Below are 19,019 nucleotides of genomic sequence, written 5' to 3' on the forward strand. Positions count from 1 at the left end.
ACCGAAACAGTCAATTAAACCTGGTAGCGATTAATATTTTAGAGGATAACGCCGGTTATGTCTCGGGTAGGTCTGGGATTTGCCCTCATCTGGCCCGTACTTTCGCATTTTTCGCATACTTGTTGGCCAGATCCTGGCGTTTTTCTGGTTTGGATCACGTAGTAATGCGGTACCACACCGGAACAGTCAATTAAACCTGGTTCCGATTAATATTTTAGAAGATAACGCTGGTTATATCTGGGTTAGTTCCGGTATTTGCAATCGTCCGGCTCATACTTTCGCAATTTTCGCGTACTTGTTGGCCAGATCTTGGGTTTTTTGTGGTTTGGATCCCGTCGTAATGTGGTTCCACACCGAAGCAGTCAATTATACCTGGTTGCGATGAATATTTTAGAGGATAACGCCGGTTATGTCTCGGTTAGGTCAGGGATTTGCCCTCATCTGGCTCGTACTTTCGCATTTATCGCATACATGTAGGCTTGATCCTGGCCTTTTTCTGGTTTGGATCACGTAGTAATGCGGTACCACACCGAAACAGTCAATTAAACCTGGTAGCGATTAATATTTTAGAGGATAACGCCGGTTATGTCTCGGTTAGGTCAGGGATTTGCCCTCATCTGGCTCGTACTTTCGCATTTATCGCATACTTGTTGGCCAGATCCTGGCCTTTTTCTGACTTGTATCACGTAGTAATTTGGTACCACACTGAAACAGTCAATCAAACCTGGTTCCGATTAATTTTTTAGAGGATAACGCCGGTTATGGCTGGGTTAGGTCTGGGATTTGCCGTCATCTTGCTCGTGCTTTCATATTTTTCGCATACTTGATGGTCAGGTCCTGGGTTTTTTCTGGTTTGGATCCCGTCGTAATGTGGTTCCACACCGAAGCAGTCAATTAAACCTGGTTGCGATTAATATTTTAGACGACAACGCCGGTTATGGCTCGGTTAGGTCAGGGATTTGCCCTCATCTGGCTCGTACTTTCGCATTTTTCGCATACTTGTTGGCCAGATCCTGGCCTTTTTCTGGCTTGGACCACGTAGTAATGTGGCATCACACTGAAACAGTCAATTAAACCTGGCTCCGATTAATATTTTAGAGGATAACGCCGGTTATGGCTGGGTTAGGTCTGGTATTTGCCCTCATCTGGCTCGTACCTTCGCATTTTTCGCTTACTTGTTGGCCAGATCCTGGCCTTTTTCTGGCTTGGACCACGTAGTAATGAGGTACCACACTGAAACAGTCGATAAAACCTGGTATCGATTAATATTTTAGAGGATAACGCTGGTTATGTCTGGGTTAGGTCTGGTATTTGCAACCATCTGGCTCATACTTTCGCGTTTTTCGCATACTTGTTGACCAGATCCTGGCCTTTTTCTGGCTAGGACCACGTAGTAATGTGGTACCACACTGAAACAGTCAATTAAACCTGGTTGCGATTAATATTTTAGAGGACAACGCCGTTTATGTCACGGGTAGATCTGGGATTTGCCGTCATCTGGCTCGTATTTTCGCATTTTTCGCATACTTGTTGACCAGATCCTGGCCTTTTCCTGGCTTTGACCACGTAGTAATGTGGTATCACACTGAAACAGTCAATTAAACCTGGTTGCGATTAATATTTTAGAGGATAACGCCGGTTATGTCTGGGTTAGGTCTGGTATGTGCCCTCATCTGGCTCGTACTTTCGCATTTTTCGCATACATATAGGCAAGATCCTGGCCTTTTTCTGGTTTGGATCACGTAGTAATGCGGTACCACACCGAAACAGTCAATTAAACCTGGTTGCGATTAATATTTTAGAGGATAACGCCGGTTATCTCTCGGTTAGGACTGGGATTTGTCCTCATCTGGCGCATACTTTCGCATTTCTCGCTTACTTGTTGGCAAGATCCTCGGCTTTTTTTGGTTTGGGTCGCGTAGTAATGTGGTACCACACTGAAACAGTCAATTAAACCTGGCTCCGATTAATATTTTAGAGGATAACGCTGGTTATGTCTGGGTTAGTTCTGGTATTTGCAATCATCTGGCTCGTACTTTCGCATTTTTCGCATACTTGTTGGCAAGATTCTGGGCTTTTTTTAGTTTGGATCACGTAGTAATGTGGTACCACACTGAAACAGTCAATTAAACCTGGTTCCGATTAATATTTTAGAGGATAACGCCGGTTATGTCTGGGTTAAGTCTGGTATTTGCCCTCATCTGGTTCGTACTTTCGCATTTTTCGCATACTTGTTGGCCAGATCCTGGCCTTTTTCTGGTTTGTATCACGTAGTAATGCGGTACCACACCGAAACAGTCAATTAAACCTGGTAGCGATTAATATTTTAGAGGATAACGCCGGTTATGACTCGGTTAGGTCTGGGATTTGCCCTCATCTGGCCCGTACTTTCGCATTTTTCGCATACTTGTTGGCCAGATCCTGGCGTTTTTCTGGTTTGGATCACGTAGTAATGCGGTACCACACCGGAACAGTCAATTAAACCTGCTTCCGATTAATATTTTAGAGGATAACGCCGGTTATGTCTGGGTTATGTCTGGTGTTTGCCCTCATCTGGCTCGTACTTTCGCATTTTTCGCATACATGTAGGCAAGATCCTGGCCTTTTTCTGATTTGGATCACGTAGTAATGCGGTACCACACCGTAACAGTCAATTAAACCTGGTAGCGATTAATATTTTAGAGGATAACGCCGGTTATGTCTCGGTTAGGTCAGGGATTTGCCCTCATCTGGCTCGTACTTTCGCATTTATCGCATACTTGTTGGCCAGATCCTGGCGTTTTTCTGGTTTGGATCACGTAGTAATGCGGTACCACACCGGAACAGTCAATTAAACCTGGTTCCGATTAATATTTTAGAAGATAACGCTGGTTATATCTGGGTTAGTTCTGGTATTTGCAATCGTCTGGCTCATACTTTCGCAATTTTCGCGTACTTGTTGGCCAGATCTTGGGTTTTTTGTGGTTTGGATCCCGTCGTAATGTGGTTCCACACCGAAGCAGCCAATTATACTTGGTTGCGATGAATATTTTGGAGGATAACCCTGGTTATGATTGGGTTAGTTCTGGTATTTGCAATCATCTGGCTCGTACTTTCGTTTTTTTCGCATACTTGTTGACCAGATCCTGGCCTTTTCCTGGCTTTGACCACGTAGTAATGTGGTATCACACTGAAACAGTCAATTAAACCTGGTTGCGATTAATATTTTAGAGGATAACGTCGGTTATGTCTGGGTTAGGTCTGGTATGTGCCCTCATCTGTCTCGTACTTTCGCATTTTTCGCATACATATAGGCAAGATCCTGGCCTTTTTCTGGTTTGGATCACGTAGTAATGCGGTACCACACCGAAACAGTCAATTAAACCTGGTTGCGATTAATATTTTAGAGGATAACGCCGGTTATCTCTCGGTTAGGTCTGGGATTTGTCCTCATCTGGCTCATACTTTCGCATTTCTCGCTTACTTGTTGGCAAGATCCTCGGCTTTTTTTGGTTTGGATCACGTAGTAATGTGGTACCACACTGAAACAGTCAATTTAACCTGGTTCCGATTAATATTTTAGAGGATAACGCCGGTTATGTCTCGGTTAGGTCAGGGATTTGCCCTCATCTGGCTCGTACTTTCGCATTTATCGCATACTTGTTGGCCAGATCCTGGCCTTTTTCTGGCTTGTATCACGTAGTAATTTGGTACCACACTGAAACAGTCAATCAAACCTGGTTGCGATTAATATTTTAGAGGATAACGCCGGTTATGTCTGGGTTAGGTCTGGTATGTGCCCTCATCTGGCTCGTACTTTCGCATTTCTCGCTTACTTGTTGGCAAGATCCTCGGCTTTTTTTGGTTTGGATCACGTAGTAATGTGGTACCACACTGAAACAGTCAATTAAACCTGGTTCCGATTAATATTTTAGAGGATAACGCTGGTTATGTCTGGGTTAGTTCTGGTATTTGCAATCATCTGGCTCATACTTTTGCAATTTTCGCGTACTTGTTGGCCAGATCTTGGGTTTTTTGTGGTTTGGATCCCGTCGTAATCTGGTTCCACACCGAAGCAGTCAATCGAACCTGGTTCGGATGAATATTTTGGAGGATGACGCTGGTTATGTTTGGGTTAGTTCTGGTATTTGCAATCATCTGGCTCGTACTTTCGCATTTTTCGCATACCTGTTGGCAAGATTCTGGGCTTTTTTTAGTTTGGATCACGTAGTAATGTGGTACCACACTGAAACAGTCAATTAAACCTGGTTCCGATTAATATTTTAGAGGATAACGCCGGTTATGTCTGGGTTAGGTCTGGTATTTGCCCTCATCTGGTTCGTACTTTCGCATTTTTCGAATACTTGTTGGCCAGATCCTGGCCTTTTTCTGGTTTGGATCACGTAGTAATGCGGTACCACACCGAAACAGTCAATTAAACCTGGTAGCGATTAATATTTTAGAGGATAACGCCGGTTATGTCTCGGGTAGGTCTGGGATTTGCCCTCATCTGGCCCGTACTTTCGCATTTTTCGCATACTTGTTGGCCAGATCCTGGCCTTTTTCTGGTTTGGATCACGTAGTAATGCGGTACCACACCGGAACAGTCAATTAAACCTGGTTCCGATTAATATTTTAGAAGATAACGCTGGTTATATCTGGGTTAGTTCCGGTATTTGCAATCGTCTGGCTCATACTTTCGCAATTTTCGCGTACTTGTTGGCCAGATCTTGGGTTTTTTGTGGTTTGGATCCCGTCGTAATGTGGTTCCACACCGAAGCAGTCAATTATACCTGGTTGCGATGAATATTTTGGAGGATAACCCTGGTTATGATTGGGTTAGTTCTGGTATTTGCAATCATCTGGCTCGTTCTTTCGCATTTTTCGCATACTTGTTGGCAAGATCCTGAGCTTTTTTTGGTTTGGATCACGTAGTAATGTGGTACCACACTGAAACAGTCAATTAAACCAGGTCCCGATTAATATTTTAGAGGATAACGCCGGTTATGTCTGGGTTATGTCTGGTATTTGCCCTCATCTGGCTCGTACTTTCGCATTTTTCGCATACATGTAGGCTTGATCCTGGCCTTTTTCTGGTTTGGATCACGTAGTAATGCGGTACCACACCGAAACAGTCAATTAAACCTGGTAGCGATTAATATTTTAGAGGATAACGCCGGTTATGTCTCGGTTAGGTCAGGGATTTGCCCTCATCTGGCTCGTACTTTCGCATTTATCGCATACTTGTTGGCCAGATCCTGGCCTTTTTCTGACTTGTATCACGTAGTAATTTGGTACCACACTGAAACAGTCAATCAAACCTGGTTCCGATTAATTTTTTAGAGGATAACGCCGGTTATGGCTGGGTTAGGTCTGGGATTTGCCGTCACCTTGCTCGTGCTTTCATATTTTTCGCATACTTGTTGGTCAGGTCCTGGGTTTTTTCTGGTTTGGATCCCGTCGTAATGTGGTTCCACACCGAAGCAGTCAATTAAACCTGGTTGCGATTAACATTTTAGACGACAACGCCGGTTATGGCTCGGTTAGGTCAGGGATTTGCCCTCATCTGGCTCGTACTTTCGCATTTTTCGCATACTTGTTGGCCAGATCCTGGCCTTTTTCTGGCTTGGACCACGTAGTAATGTGGTATCACACTGAAACAGTCAATTAAACCTGGCTCCGATTAATATTTTAGAGGATAACGCCGGTTATGGCTGGGTTAGGTCTGGTATTTGCCCTCATCTGGCTCGTACCTTCGCATTTTTCGCTTACTTGTTGGCCAGATCCTGGCCTTTTTCTGGCTTGGACCACGTAGTAATGAGGTACCACACTGAAACAGTCGATAAAACCTGGTATCGATTAATATTTTAGAGGATAACGCTGGTTATGTCTGGGTTAGGTCTGGTATTTGCAACCATCTGGCTCATACTTTCGCGTTTTTCGCATACTTGTTGACCAGATCCTGGCCTTTTTCTGGCTAGGACCACGTAGTAATGTGGTACCACACTGAAACAGTCAATTAAACCTGGTTGCGATTAATATTTTAGAGGACAACGCCGGTTATGTCACGGGTAGATCTGGGATTTGCCGTCATCTGGCTCGTATTTTCGCATTTTTCGCATACTTGTTGACCAGATCCTGGCCTTTTCCTGGCTTTGACCACGTAGTAATGTGGTATCACACTGAAACAGTCAATTAAACCTGGTTGCGATTAATATTTTAGAGGATAACGCCGGTTATGTCTGGGTTAGGTCTGCTATGTGCCCTCATCTGGCTCGTACTTTCGCATTTTTCGCATACATATAGGCAAGATCCTGGCCTTTTTCTGGTTTGGATCACGTAGTAATGCGGTACCACACCGAAACAGTCAATTAAACGTGGTTGCGATTAATATTTTAGAGGATAACGCCGGTTATCTCTCGGTTAGGTCTGGGATTTGTCCTCATCTGGCTCATACTTTCGCATTTCTCGCTTACTTGTTGGCAAGATCCTCGGCTTTTTTTGGTTTGGGTCACGTAGTAATGTGGTACCGCACTGAAACAGTCAATTAAACCTGGCTCCGATTAATATTTTAGAGGATAACGCTGGTTATGTCTGGGTTAGTTCTGGTATTTGCAATCATCTGGCTCGTACTTTCGCATTTTTCGCATACTTGTTGGCAAGATTCTGGGCTTTTTTTAGTTTGGATCACGTAGTAATGTGGTACCACACTGAAACAGTCAATTAAACCTGGTTCCGATTAATATTTTAGAGGATAACGCCGGTTATGTCTGGGTTAGGTCTGGTATTTGCCCTCATCTGGTTCGTACTTTCGCATTTTTCGCATACTTGTTGGCCAGATCCTGGCCTTTTTCTGGTTTGGATCACGTAGAAATGCGGTACCACACCGAAACAGTCAATTAAACCTGGTAGCGATTAATATTTTAGAGGATAACGCCGGTTATGTCTCGGTTAGGTCTGGGATTTGCCCTCATCTGGCCCGTACTTTCGCATTATTCGCATACTTGTTGGCCAGATCCTGGCGTTTTTCTGGTTTGGATCACGTAGTAATGCGGTACCACACCGGAACAGTCAATTAAACCTGGTTCCGATTAATATTTTAGAGGATAACGCCGGTTATGTCTGGGTTATGTCTGGTGTTTGCCCTCATCTGGCTCGTACTTTCGCATTTTTCGCATACATGTAGGCAAGATCCTGGCCTTTTTCTGGTTTGGATCACGTAGTAATGCGGTACCACACCGAAACAGTCAATTAAACCTGGTAGCGATTAATATTTTAGAGGATAACGCCGGTTATGTCTCGGTTAGGTCAGGGATTTGCCCTCATCTGGCTCGTACTTTCGCATTTATCGCATACTTGTTGGCCAGATCCTGGCCTTTTTCTGGCTTGTATCACGTAGTAATTTGGTACCACACTGAAACAGTCAATCAAACCTGGTTCCGATTAATTTTTTAGAGGATAACGCCGGTTATGGCTGGGTTAGGTCTGGGATTTGCCGTCATCTTGCTCGTGCTTTCGTATTTTTCGCATACTTGTTGGTTAGATCCTGGGTTTTTTCTGGTTTGGATCCCGTCGTAATGTGGTTCCACACCGAAGCAGTCAATTAAACCTGGTTGCGATTAATATTTTAGACGACAACGCCGGTTATGGCTCGGTTAGGTCAGGGATTTGCCCTCATCTGGCTCGTACTTTCGCATTTTTCGCATACTTGTTGGCCAGATCCTGGCCTTTTTCTGGCTTGGACCACGTAGTAATGTGGTATCACACTGAAACAGTCAATTAAACCTGGTTGCGATTAATATTTTAGAGGATAACGCCGGTTATCTCTCGGTTAGGTCTGGGATTTGTCCTCATCTGGCTCATACTTTCGCATTTCTCGCTTACTTGTTGGCAAGATCCGCGGCTTTCTTTGGTTTGGATCACGTAGTAATGTGGAACCACACTGAAACAGTCAATTAAACCTGGTTCCGATTAATATTTTAGAGGATAACGCTGGTTATGTCTGGGTTAGTTCTGGTATTTGCAATCATCTGGCTCATACTTTTGCAATTTTCGCGTACTTGTTGGCCAGATCTTGGGTTTTTTGTGGTTTGGATCCCGTCGTAATCTGGTTCCACACCGAAGCAGTCAATCGAACCTGGTTCCGATTAATATTTTAGAGGATAACGCCGGTTATGTCTGGGTTAGGTCTGGTATTTGCCCTCATCTGGTTCGTACTTTCGCATTTTTCGCATACTTGTTTGCCAGATCCTGGCCTTTTTCTGGTTTGGATCACGTGGTAATGCGGTACCACACCGAAACAGTCAATTAAACCTGGTAGCGATTAATATTTTAGAGGATAACGCCGGTTATGTCTCGGTTAGGTCTGGGATTTGCCCTCATCTGGCCCGTACTTTCGCATTTTTCGCATACTTGTTGGCCAGATCCTGGCGTTTTTCTGGTTTGGATCACGTAGTAATGCGGTACCACACCGGAACAGTCAATTAAACCTGGTTCCGATTAATATTTTAGAGGATAACGCCGGTTATGTCTGGGTTATGTCTGGTATTTGCCCTCATCTGGCTCGCACTTTCGCATTTTTCGCATACATGTAGGCAAGATCCTTGTCTTTTTCTGGTTTGGATCACGTAGTAATGCGGTACCACACCGAAACAGTCAATTAAACCTGGTAGCGATTAATATTTTAGAGGATAACGCCGGTTATGTCTCGGTTAGGTCAGGGATTTGCCCTCATCTGGCTCGTACTTTCGCATTTATCGCATACTTGTTGGCCAGATCCTGGCCTTTTTCTGGCTTGTATCACGTAGTAATTTGGTACCACACTGAAACAGTCAATCAAACCTGGTTCCGATTAATTTTTTAGAGGATAACGCCGGTTATGGCTGGGTTAGGTCTGGGATTTGCCGTCATCTTGCTCGTGCTTTCGTATTTTTCGCATACTTGTTGGTCAGATCCTGGGTTTTTTCTGGTTTGGATCCCGTCGTAATGTGGTTCCACACCGAAGCAGTCAATTAAACCTGGTTGCGATTAATATTTTAGACGACAACGCCGGTTATGGCTCGGTTAGGTCAGGGATTTGCCCTCATCTGGCTCGTACTTTCGCATTTTTCGCATACTTGTTGGCCAGATCCTGGCCTTTTTCTGGCTTGGACCACGTAGTAATGTGGTATCACACTGAAACAGTCAATTAAACCTGGTTGCGATTAATATTTTAGAGGATAACGCCGGTTATCTCTCGGTTAGGTCTGGGATTTGTCCTCATCTGGCTCATACTTTCGCATTTCTCGCTTACTTGTTGGCAAGATCCTCGGCTTTTTTTGGTTTGGATCACGTAGTATTGAGGTACCACACTGAAACAGTCGATAAAACCTGGTACCGATTAATATTTTAGAGGATAACGCTGGTTATGTCTTGGTTAGTTCTGGTATTTGCAATTATCTGGCTCATACTATCGCGTTTTTCGCATACTTCTTGGCCAGATCCTGGCCTTTTTCTAGCTTGGATCACGTTGTAATGTGGTACCACACTGAAACAGTCAATAAAAGCTGGTTCCGATTAGTATTTTAGAGGATAACGCTGGTTATGTCTGGGTTAGTTCTGGTATTTGCAATTATCTGGCTCATACTATCGCGTTTTTCGCATACTTCCTGGCCAGATCCTGGGTTTTTTCAGGTTTGGATCCCGTAGTAATGTGGTTCCACACCGAAACAGTCAATTAAACCTGGTCGCGATGAATATTTTAGAGGATAACGCCGGTTATGTCTGGGTTAGGTCTGGTATTTGCCCTCATCTGGCTCGTTCTTTCGCATTTTTCGCATACTTGTTGGCCAGATCCTGGCTTATTGTTGGCTTGGATCACGTAGTAATGCGGTACCACACCGAAACTGTCAAATAAACCTGGTTACGATTAACATTTTAGAGGATAACGCCGGTTATGTCTCGGTTAGGTCTGGGATTTGCCGTCATCTGGCTCGTATTTTCGCATTTTTCGCATACTTGTTGACCAGATCCTGGCCTTTTACTGGCTTTGACCACGTAGTAATGTGGTATCACACTGAAACAGTCAATCGAACCCGGTTCGGATGAATTCTTTGGAGGATGACGCTGGTTATGTTTGGGTTAGTTCTGGTATTTGCAATCATCTGGCTCGTACTTTCGTATTTTACGCAAACTTGTTGGCAAGATTCTGGGCTTTTTTTAGTTTCGATCACGTAGTAATGTGGTACCACACTGAAACAGTCGATTAAACCTGGTTCCGATTAATATTTTAGAGGATAACGCCGGTTATGTCTGGGTTAGGTCTGGTATTTGCCCTCATCTGGTTCGTACTTTCGCATTTTTCGCATACTTGTTGGCCAGATCCTGGCCTTTTTCTGGTTTGGATCACGTAGTAATGCGGTACCACACCGAAACAGTCAATTAAACCTGGTAGCGATTAATATTTTAGAGGATAATGCCGGTTATGTCGGGGTTAGGTCTGGTATTTGCCCTCATCTGGCTCGTACTTTCGCATTTTTCGCATACTTGTTGGCCAGATCCTGGCCTTTTTCTGGTTTGGATCCCGTCGTAATGTGGTTCCACACCGAAGCAGTCAATTATACCTGGTTGCGATGAATATTTTGGAGGATAACCCTGGTTATGATTGGGTTAGTTCTGGTATTTGCAATCATCTGGCTCGTACTTTCGCATTTTTCGCATACTTGTTGGCAGGATCCTGAGCTTTTTTTGGTTTGGATCACGTAGTAATGTGGTACCACACTGAAACAGTCAATTAAACCTGGTCCCGATTAATATTTTAGAGGATAACGCCGGTTATGTCTGGGTTAGGTCTGGTATTTGCCCTCATCTGGCTCGTACTTTCGCATTTTTCGCATACTTGTTGGCCAGATCCTGGCCTTTTTCTGGTTTGGATCCCGTCGTAATGTGGTTCCACACCGAAGCAGTCAATTATACCTGGTTGCGATGAATATTTTGGAGGATAACCCTGGTTATGATTGGGTTAGTTCTGGTATTTGCTATCATCTGGCTCGTACTTTCGCATTTTTCGCATACTTGTTGGCCAGATCCTGGCTTTTTTCTGGCTTGGACCACGTAGTAATGTGGTATCACACTGAAACAGTCAATTAAACCTGGCTCCGATTAATATTTTAGAGGATAACGCCGGTTATGGCTGGGTTAGGTCTGGTATTTGCCCTCATCTGGCTCGTACCTTCGCATTTTTCGCTTACTTGTTGGCCAGATCCTGGCCTTTTTCTGGCTTGGACCACGTAGTAATGAGGTACCACACTGAAACAGTCGATAAAACCTGGTACCGATTAATATTTTAGAGGATAACGCTGGTTATGTCTGGGTTAGGTCTGGTATTTGCAACCATCTGGCTCATACTTTCGCGTTTTTCGCATACTTGTTGACCAGATCCTGGCCTTTTTCTGGCTAGGACCACGTAGTAATGTGGTATCACACTGAAACAGTCAATTGAACCTGGTTGCGATTAATATTTTAGACGACAACGCCGGTTATGGCTCGGTTAGGTCAGGGATTTGCCCTCATCTGGCTCGTACTTTCGCATTTTTCGCATACTTGTTGGCCAGATCCTGGCCTTTTTCTGGCTTGGACCACGTAGTAATGTGGTATCACACTGAAACAGTCAATTAAACCTGGTTGCGATTAATATTTTAGAGGATAACGCCGGTTATCTCTCGGTTAGGTCTGGGATTTGTCCTCATCTGGCTCATACTTTCGCATTTCTCGCTTACTTGTTGGCAAGATCCTCGGCTTTTTTTGGTTTGGATCACGTAGTATTGAGGTACCACACTGAAACAGTCGATAAAACCTGGTACCGATTAATATTTTAGAGGATAACGCTGGTTATGTCTGGGTTAGGTCTGGTATTTGCAACCATCTGGCTCATACTTTCGCGTTTTTCGCATACTTGTTGTCCAGATCCTGGCCTTTTTCTGGCTAGGACCACGTAGTAATGTGGTATCACACAGAAACAGTCAATTAAACCTGTTTGCGATTAATATTTTAGAGGACAACGCCGTTTATGTCACGGGTAGGTCTGGGATTTGCCGTCTTCTGGCTCGTATTTTCGTATTTTTCGCATACTTGTTGACCAGATCCTGGCCTTTTCCTGGCTTTGACCACGTAGTAATGTGGTATCTCACTGAAACAGTCAATTAAACCTGGTTGCGATTAATATTTTAGAGGATAACGCCGGTTATGTCTGGGTTAGGTCTGGTATTTGCCCTCATCTGGCTCGTTCTTTCGCATTTTTCGCATACTTGTTGGCCAGATCCTGGCTTATTGTTGGTTTGGATCACGTAGTAATGCGGTACCACACCGAAACTGTCAAATAAACCTGGTTACGATTAACATTTTAGAGGATAACGCCGGTTATGTCTCGGTTAGGTCTGGGATTTGCCGTCATCTGGCTCGTATTTTCGCATTTTTCGCATACTTGTTGACCAGATCCTGGCCTTTTACTGGCTTTGACCACGTAGTAATGTGGTATCACACTGAAACAGTCAATCGAACCCGGTTCGGATGAATTCTTTGGAGGATGACGCTGGTTATGTTTGGGTTAGTTCTGGTATTTGCAATCATCTGGCTCGTACTTTCGTATTTTACGCAAACTTGTTGGCAAGATTCTGGGCTTTTTTTAGTTTCGATCGCGTAGTAATGTGGTACCACACTGAAACAGTCGATTAAACCTGGTTCCGATTAATATTTTAGAGGATAACGCCGGTTATGTCTGGGTTAGGTCTGGTATTTGCCCTCATCTGGTTCGTACTTTCGCATTTTTCGCATACTTGTTGGCCAGATCCTGGCCTTTTTCTGGTTTGGATCACGTAGTAATGCGGTACCACACCGAAACAGTCAATTAAACCTGGTAGCGATTAATATTTTAGAGGATAATGCCGGTTATGTCGGGGTTAGGTCTGGTATTTGCCCTCATCTGGCTCGTACTTTCGCATTTTTCGCATACTTGTTGGCCAGATCCTGGCCTTTTTCTGGTTTGGATCCCGTCGTAATGTGGTTCCACACCGAAGCAGTCAATTATACCTGGTTGCGATGAATATTTTGGAGGATAACCCTGGTTATGATTGGGTTAGTTCTGGTATTTGCAATCATCTGGCTCGTACTTTCGCATTTTTCGCATACTTGTTGGCAAGATCCTGAGCTTTTTTTGGTTTGGATCACGTAGTAATGTGGTACCACACTGAAACAGTCAATTAAACCTGGTCCCGATTAATATTTTAGAGGATAACGCCGGTTATGTCTGGGTTAGGTCTGGTATTTGCCCTCATCTGGCTCGTACTTTCGCATTTTTCGCATACTTGTTGGCCAGATCCTGGCCTTTTTCTGGTTTGGATCCCGTCGTAATGTGGTTCCACACCGAAGCAGTCAATTATACCTGGTTGCGATGAATATTTTGGAGGATAACCCTGGTTATGATTGGGTTAGTTCTGGTATTTGCAATCATCTGGCTCGTACTTTCGCATTTTTCGCATACTTGTTGGCAAGATCCTGAGCTTTTTTTGGTTTGGATCACGTAGTATTGCGGTACCACACCGAAACAGTCAATTAAACCTGGTCCCGATTAATATTTTAGAGGATAACGCCGGTTATGTCTCGGTTAGGTCAGGGATTTGCCCTCATCTGGCTCGTACTTTCGCATTTATCGCATACTTGTTGGCCAGATCCTGGCCTTTTTCTGGCCTGGATCACGTAGTAATTTGGTACCACACTGAAACAGTCAATCAAACTTGGTTCCGATTAATTTTTTAGAGGATAACGCCGGTTATGGCTGGGTTAGGTCTGGGATTTGCCGTCATCTTCCTCGTGCTTTCGTATTTTTCGCATACTTGTTGGTCAGATCCTGGGTTTTTTCTGGTTTGGATCCCGTCGTAATGTGGTTCCACACCGAATCAGTCAATTAAACCTGGTTGCGATTAATATTTTAGACGACAACGCCGGTTATGGCTCGGTTAGGTCAGGGATTTGCCCTCATCTGGCTCGTACTTTCGCATTTTTCGCATACTTGTTGGCCAGATCCTGGCTTTTTTCTGGCTTGGACCACGTAGTAATGTGGTATCACACTGAAACAGTCAATTAAACCTGGCTCCGATTAATATTTTAGAGGATAACGCCGGTTATGGCTGGGTTAGGTCTGGTATTTGCCCTCATCTGGCTCGTACCTTCGCATTTTTCGCTTACTTGTTGGCCAGATCCTGGCCTTTTTCTGGCTTGGACCACGTAGTAATGAGGTACCACACTGAAACAGTCGATAAAACCTGGTACCGATTAATATTTTAGAGGATAACGCTGGTTATGTCTGGGTTAGGTCTGGTATTTGCAACCATCTGGCTCATACTTTCGCGTTTTTCGCATACTTGTTGACCAGATCCTGGCCTTTTTCTGGCTAGGACCACGTAGTAATGTGGTATCACACTGAAACAGTCAATTGAACCTGGTTGCGATTAATATTTTAGAGGATAACGCCGGTTATGTCACGGGTAGGTCTTGGATTTGCCGTCATCTGGCTCGTATTTTCGCATTTTTCGCATACTTGTTGGCCAGATCCTGGCCGTTTTCTGGCTTGGACCACGTTGTAATGTGGTACCACACTGAAACAGTCAATAGAATCTAGTTCCGATTAATATTTTAGAGGATAACGCCGGTTATGTCTGGGTTAGGTCTGGTATTTGCCCTCATCTGGCTCGTACCTTCGCATTTTTCGCTTACTTGTTGGCCAGATGCTGGCCTTTTTCTGGCTTGGAACACGTAGTAATGAGGTACCACACTGAAACAGTCAATTAAACCTGGTTCTGATTAATATTTTAGAGGATAACGCTGGTTATGTCTGGGTTAGTTCTGTTATTTGCAATCATCTGGCTCATACTTTCGCAATTTTCGCGTACTTGTTGGCCAGATCTTGGGTTTTTTGTGGTTTGGATCCCGTCGTAATGTCGTTCCACACTGAAGGAGTCAATTAAACCTGGTTGCGATGAATATTTTGGAGGATAACGCTGGTTATGTTTGGGTTAGTTCTGGTATTTGCAATCATCTGGCTCGTACTTTCGCATTTTTCGCATACTTGTTGGCCAGATGCTGGCCTTTGTCTGGCTTGGACCACGTAGTAATGAGGTACCACACTGAAACTGTCAATTAAACCTGGTTCCGATTAATATTTTAGAGGATAACGCTGGTTATGGCTGGGTTAGTTCTGTTATTTGCAATTATCTGGCTCATACTTTCGCAATTTTCGGGTACTTGTTGGCCAGATCTTGGGTTTTTTGTGGTTTGGATCCCGTCGTAATGTCGTTCCACACTGAAGGAGTCAATTAAACCTGGTTGCGATGAATATTTTGGAGGATAACGCTGGTTATGTTTGGGTTAGTTCTGGTATTTGCAATCATCTGGCTCGTACTTTCGCATTTTTCGCATACTTGTTGGCCAGATGCTGGCCTTTTTCTGGCTTGGATCACGTAGTAATGTGGTATCACGCTAAAACAGTCAATTAAACCTGGTTGCGATTAATATTTTAGAGGATAACGCCGGTTATGTCTCGGGTAGGTCTGGGATTTGCCGTCATCTAGCTCGTATTTTCGTATTTTTCGCATACTTGTTGGCCAGATCCTGGCCCTTTTCTGGCTTGGACCACGTAGTAATGTGGTATCACACTGAGACAGTCAATTAAACCTGGTTCTGATTAATATTTTAGTGGATAACGCCGGTTCTGTCATGGTTAGGTCTGGTATTTGCCCTCATCTGGCTCGTACCTTCGCGTTTTTCGCATACTTGTTGGCCAGATCCTGGGTTTTTTCTGGTTTGGATCCCGTAGTAATGAATTTCCACACCGAAACAGTTAATTAAACCCGGTTGCGATTAATATTTTAGAGGATAACGCCGGTTATGTCTCGGGTAGTTCTGGGATTGCCGTCATCTGGCTCGTATTTTCGCATTTTTCGCGTACTTGTTGGCAATATCCTGGCCTTTTTCTGGCTTGGATCACGTAGTAATGTGGATCCACACCGAAACAGTCAATTAAACCTGGTTGCGATTAATATTTTAGAGGATAACGCCGGTTATGTCGGCGCTAGCTCTGGAATTTGCCCTCATCTGGCTCGTACTTTCGCATTTTTCGCATACTTGTTGGCCAGATCCTGGGCTTTTTCTGGTTTGGATCACGTAGTAATGTGGTACCACACTGAAACAGTCAATAAAAGCTGGTTCCGAATAGTATTTTAGAGGATAACGCAGGTTACGTCTGGGTCAGTTCTGGTATTTGCAATCATCTGGCTCATACTTTCGCGTTTTTCGCATACTTGTTGGCCAGATCCTGGGTTTTTTCTGGTTTGGATCCCGTAGTAACGAGGTTCCACACCGAAACAGTCAATTGAACGCGGTTGCGGTTAATATTTTAGAGGATAACGCCGGTTATGTCTCGATTAGGTCAGAGATTTGCCCTCATCTGTGTCGTGCTTTCGTAATTTTCGCGAACTTGATGGCCATATCTTGGGTTTTTTGTGGTTTGGATCCCGTCGTAATGTCGTTCCACACTGAAGCAGTCAATTAAACCTGGGTGCGATGAATATTTTGGAGGATAACGCTGGTTATGTTTGGGTTAGTTCTGGTATTTGCCCTCATCTGGCTCGTACCTTCGCATTTTTCGCATACTTGTTGGCCAGATCCTGGGCTTTTTCTGGTTTGGATCACGTAGTGATGTGGTACCACACTGAAACAGTCAATAAAAGCTGGTTCCGAATAGCATTTCAGAGGATAACGCAGGTTACGTCTGGGTTAGTTCTGGTATTTGCAATCATCTGGCTCATACTTCCGCGTTTTTCGCTTACTTGTTGGCCAGATCCTGGGTTTTTTCTGGTTTGGATCCCGTAGTAATGAAGTTCCACACCGAAACAGTCAATTAAACCTGGTTGCGATTAATGTTTTAGAGGATAACGCCGGTTATGTCTCGGGTAGGTCTGGGATTTGCCGTCATCTGGCTCGTATTTTCGCATTTCTCGCATACTTGTTGGCCAGATCCTGGCCTTTTCCTGGCTTGGACCACGTAGTAATGTGGTACCACACTGAAACAATCAATAAAAGCTGGTTCCGAATAGTATTTTAGAGGATAACGCAGGTAACGTCTGGGTTTGTTCTGGTATATGCAATCATCTGGCACATACTTTCGCGTTTTTCGCATACTTGTTGGCCAGATCCTGGCCTTTTTCTGGCTTCGACCTCGTAGTAATGTGGTATCACACTGAAACAGTCAATAGAATCTAGTTCCGAATAGTATTTTAGAGGATAACGCAGGTTACGTCTGGGATAGTTCTGGTATTTGCTATCATCTGGCTCATACTTTCGCGTTTTTCGCATACATGTTGGCCAGATCCTGGGTTTGTTTATGGTTTGGATCCCGTAGTAATGAAGTTCCACACCGAAGCAGTCCATTAAACCTGGTTGCGATTAATATTTTAGAGGATAACGCCGGTTATGTCTCGGTTAAGTCTGGGATTTGCCGTCATCTGGCTCGTATTTTCGCACTTTTCGCATACTTGTTGGCCAGATACCGGCCTTTTTCTGGCTTGGACCACGTAGTAATGTGGTATCACACTGGGATAGTCAATTAAACCTGGTTCCGGTTAATATTTTAGAGGATAACGCTGGTTATGTCTGGTTTAGTTCTGGTATTTGAAATCATCTGGCCCATACTTTCGCAATTTTCGCGTACTTGTTGGCCAGATCTTGGGTTTTTTGTGGTTTGGATCCCGTAGTAATGAAGTTCCACACCGAAACAGTCAAATAAACCTGGTTGCGATTAAAATTTTAGAGGATAACGCCGGTTATGTCTCGTGTAGGTCTGGGATTTGCCGTCATCTGCCTCGTATTTTCGCATTTTTCGCATACTTCTTGGCCAGATGCTGGCCTTTTTCTGTCTTGGACCACGTAGTAATGTGGTATCACACTGAAACAGTCAATTAAACCTGGTTGCGATTAATATTTTAGAGGATAACGCCGGTTATGTCTCGGGTAGGTCTGGGATTTGCCGTCATCTGGCTCGTATTTTCGCATTTTTCGCATACTTGTAGGCCAGATACTGGGCTTTTTCTGGTTTGGATCACGTAGTAATGTGGTACCACACTGAAACAATCAATAAAAGCTGGTTCCGAATAGTATTTTAGAGGATAACGCAGGTAACGTCTGGGTTTGTTCTGGTATATGCAATCATCTGGCACATACTTTCGCGTTTTTCGCATACTTGTTGGCCAGATCCTGGGTGTTTTCTGGTTTGGTTCCCGTAGTAACGAGGTTCCTCACCGAAACAGTCAATTAAACGTGGTTGCGGTTAATATTTTAGACGATAACGCCGGTTATGTCTCGGTTAGGTCAGGGATTTGCCCTCATCTGTCTCGTGCTTTCGTAATTTTCGCGTACTTGTTGGCCAGATCTTGGGTTTTTTGTGGTTTGGATCCCGTCGTAATGTGGTTCCACACCGACGCAGTCAATTAAACCTGGTTGCAATGAATATTTTGGAGGATAACGCTGGTTATGTTAGGGTTAGTTCTGGTATTTGCAATCATCTGGCTCGTACTTTCGCATTTTTCGCATTCTTGTTGGCAAGATCCTGGGTTTTTTTTGGTTTGGATCACGTAGTAATATAGTACCACACTGAAACAGTCAATTAAACCTGGTTCCGATTAATATTTGAGAGGATAACGCCGGTTATGTCTGGGTTAGGTCTGGTATTTGCCCTCATCTGGCTCGTACTTTCGCATCTTTGGCATACTTGTTGGCCAGATCCTGGGTTTTTTCTGGTTTGGATCCCGTAGTAATGAAGTTCCACACCGAAACAGTCAATTAAACCTGGTTGCGATTAATATTTTAGAGGATAACGCAGGTTACGTCAGGGTTAGTTCTGGTATTTGCAACCATCTGCCTCATACTTCCGCGATTTCGTATACTTGTTTGCCAGATCCTGGCCTTTTTCTGGCTTGGACCACGTAGTAATGTGGTATCACACTTAAACAGTC

The sequence above is a fragment of the Colletes latitarsis genome, chromosome 3 (assembly GCF_051014445.1).
Source record: "Colletes latitarsis isolate SP2378_abdomen chromosome 3, iyColLati1, whole genome shotgun sequence".
Classification (NCBI taxonomy): Eukaryota; Metazoa; Arthropoda; class Insecta; order Hymenoptera; family Colletidae; genus Colletes; species Colletes latitarsis.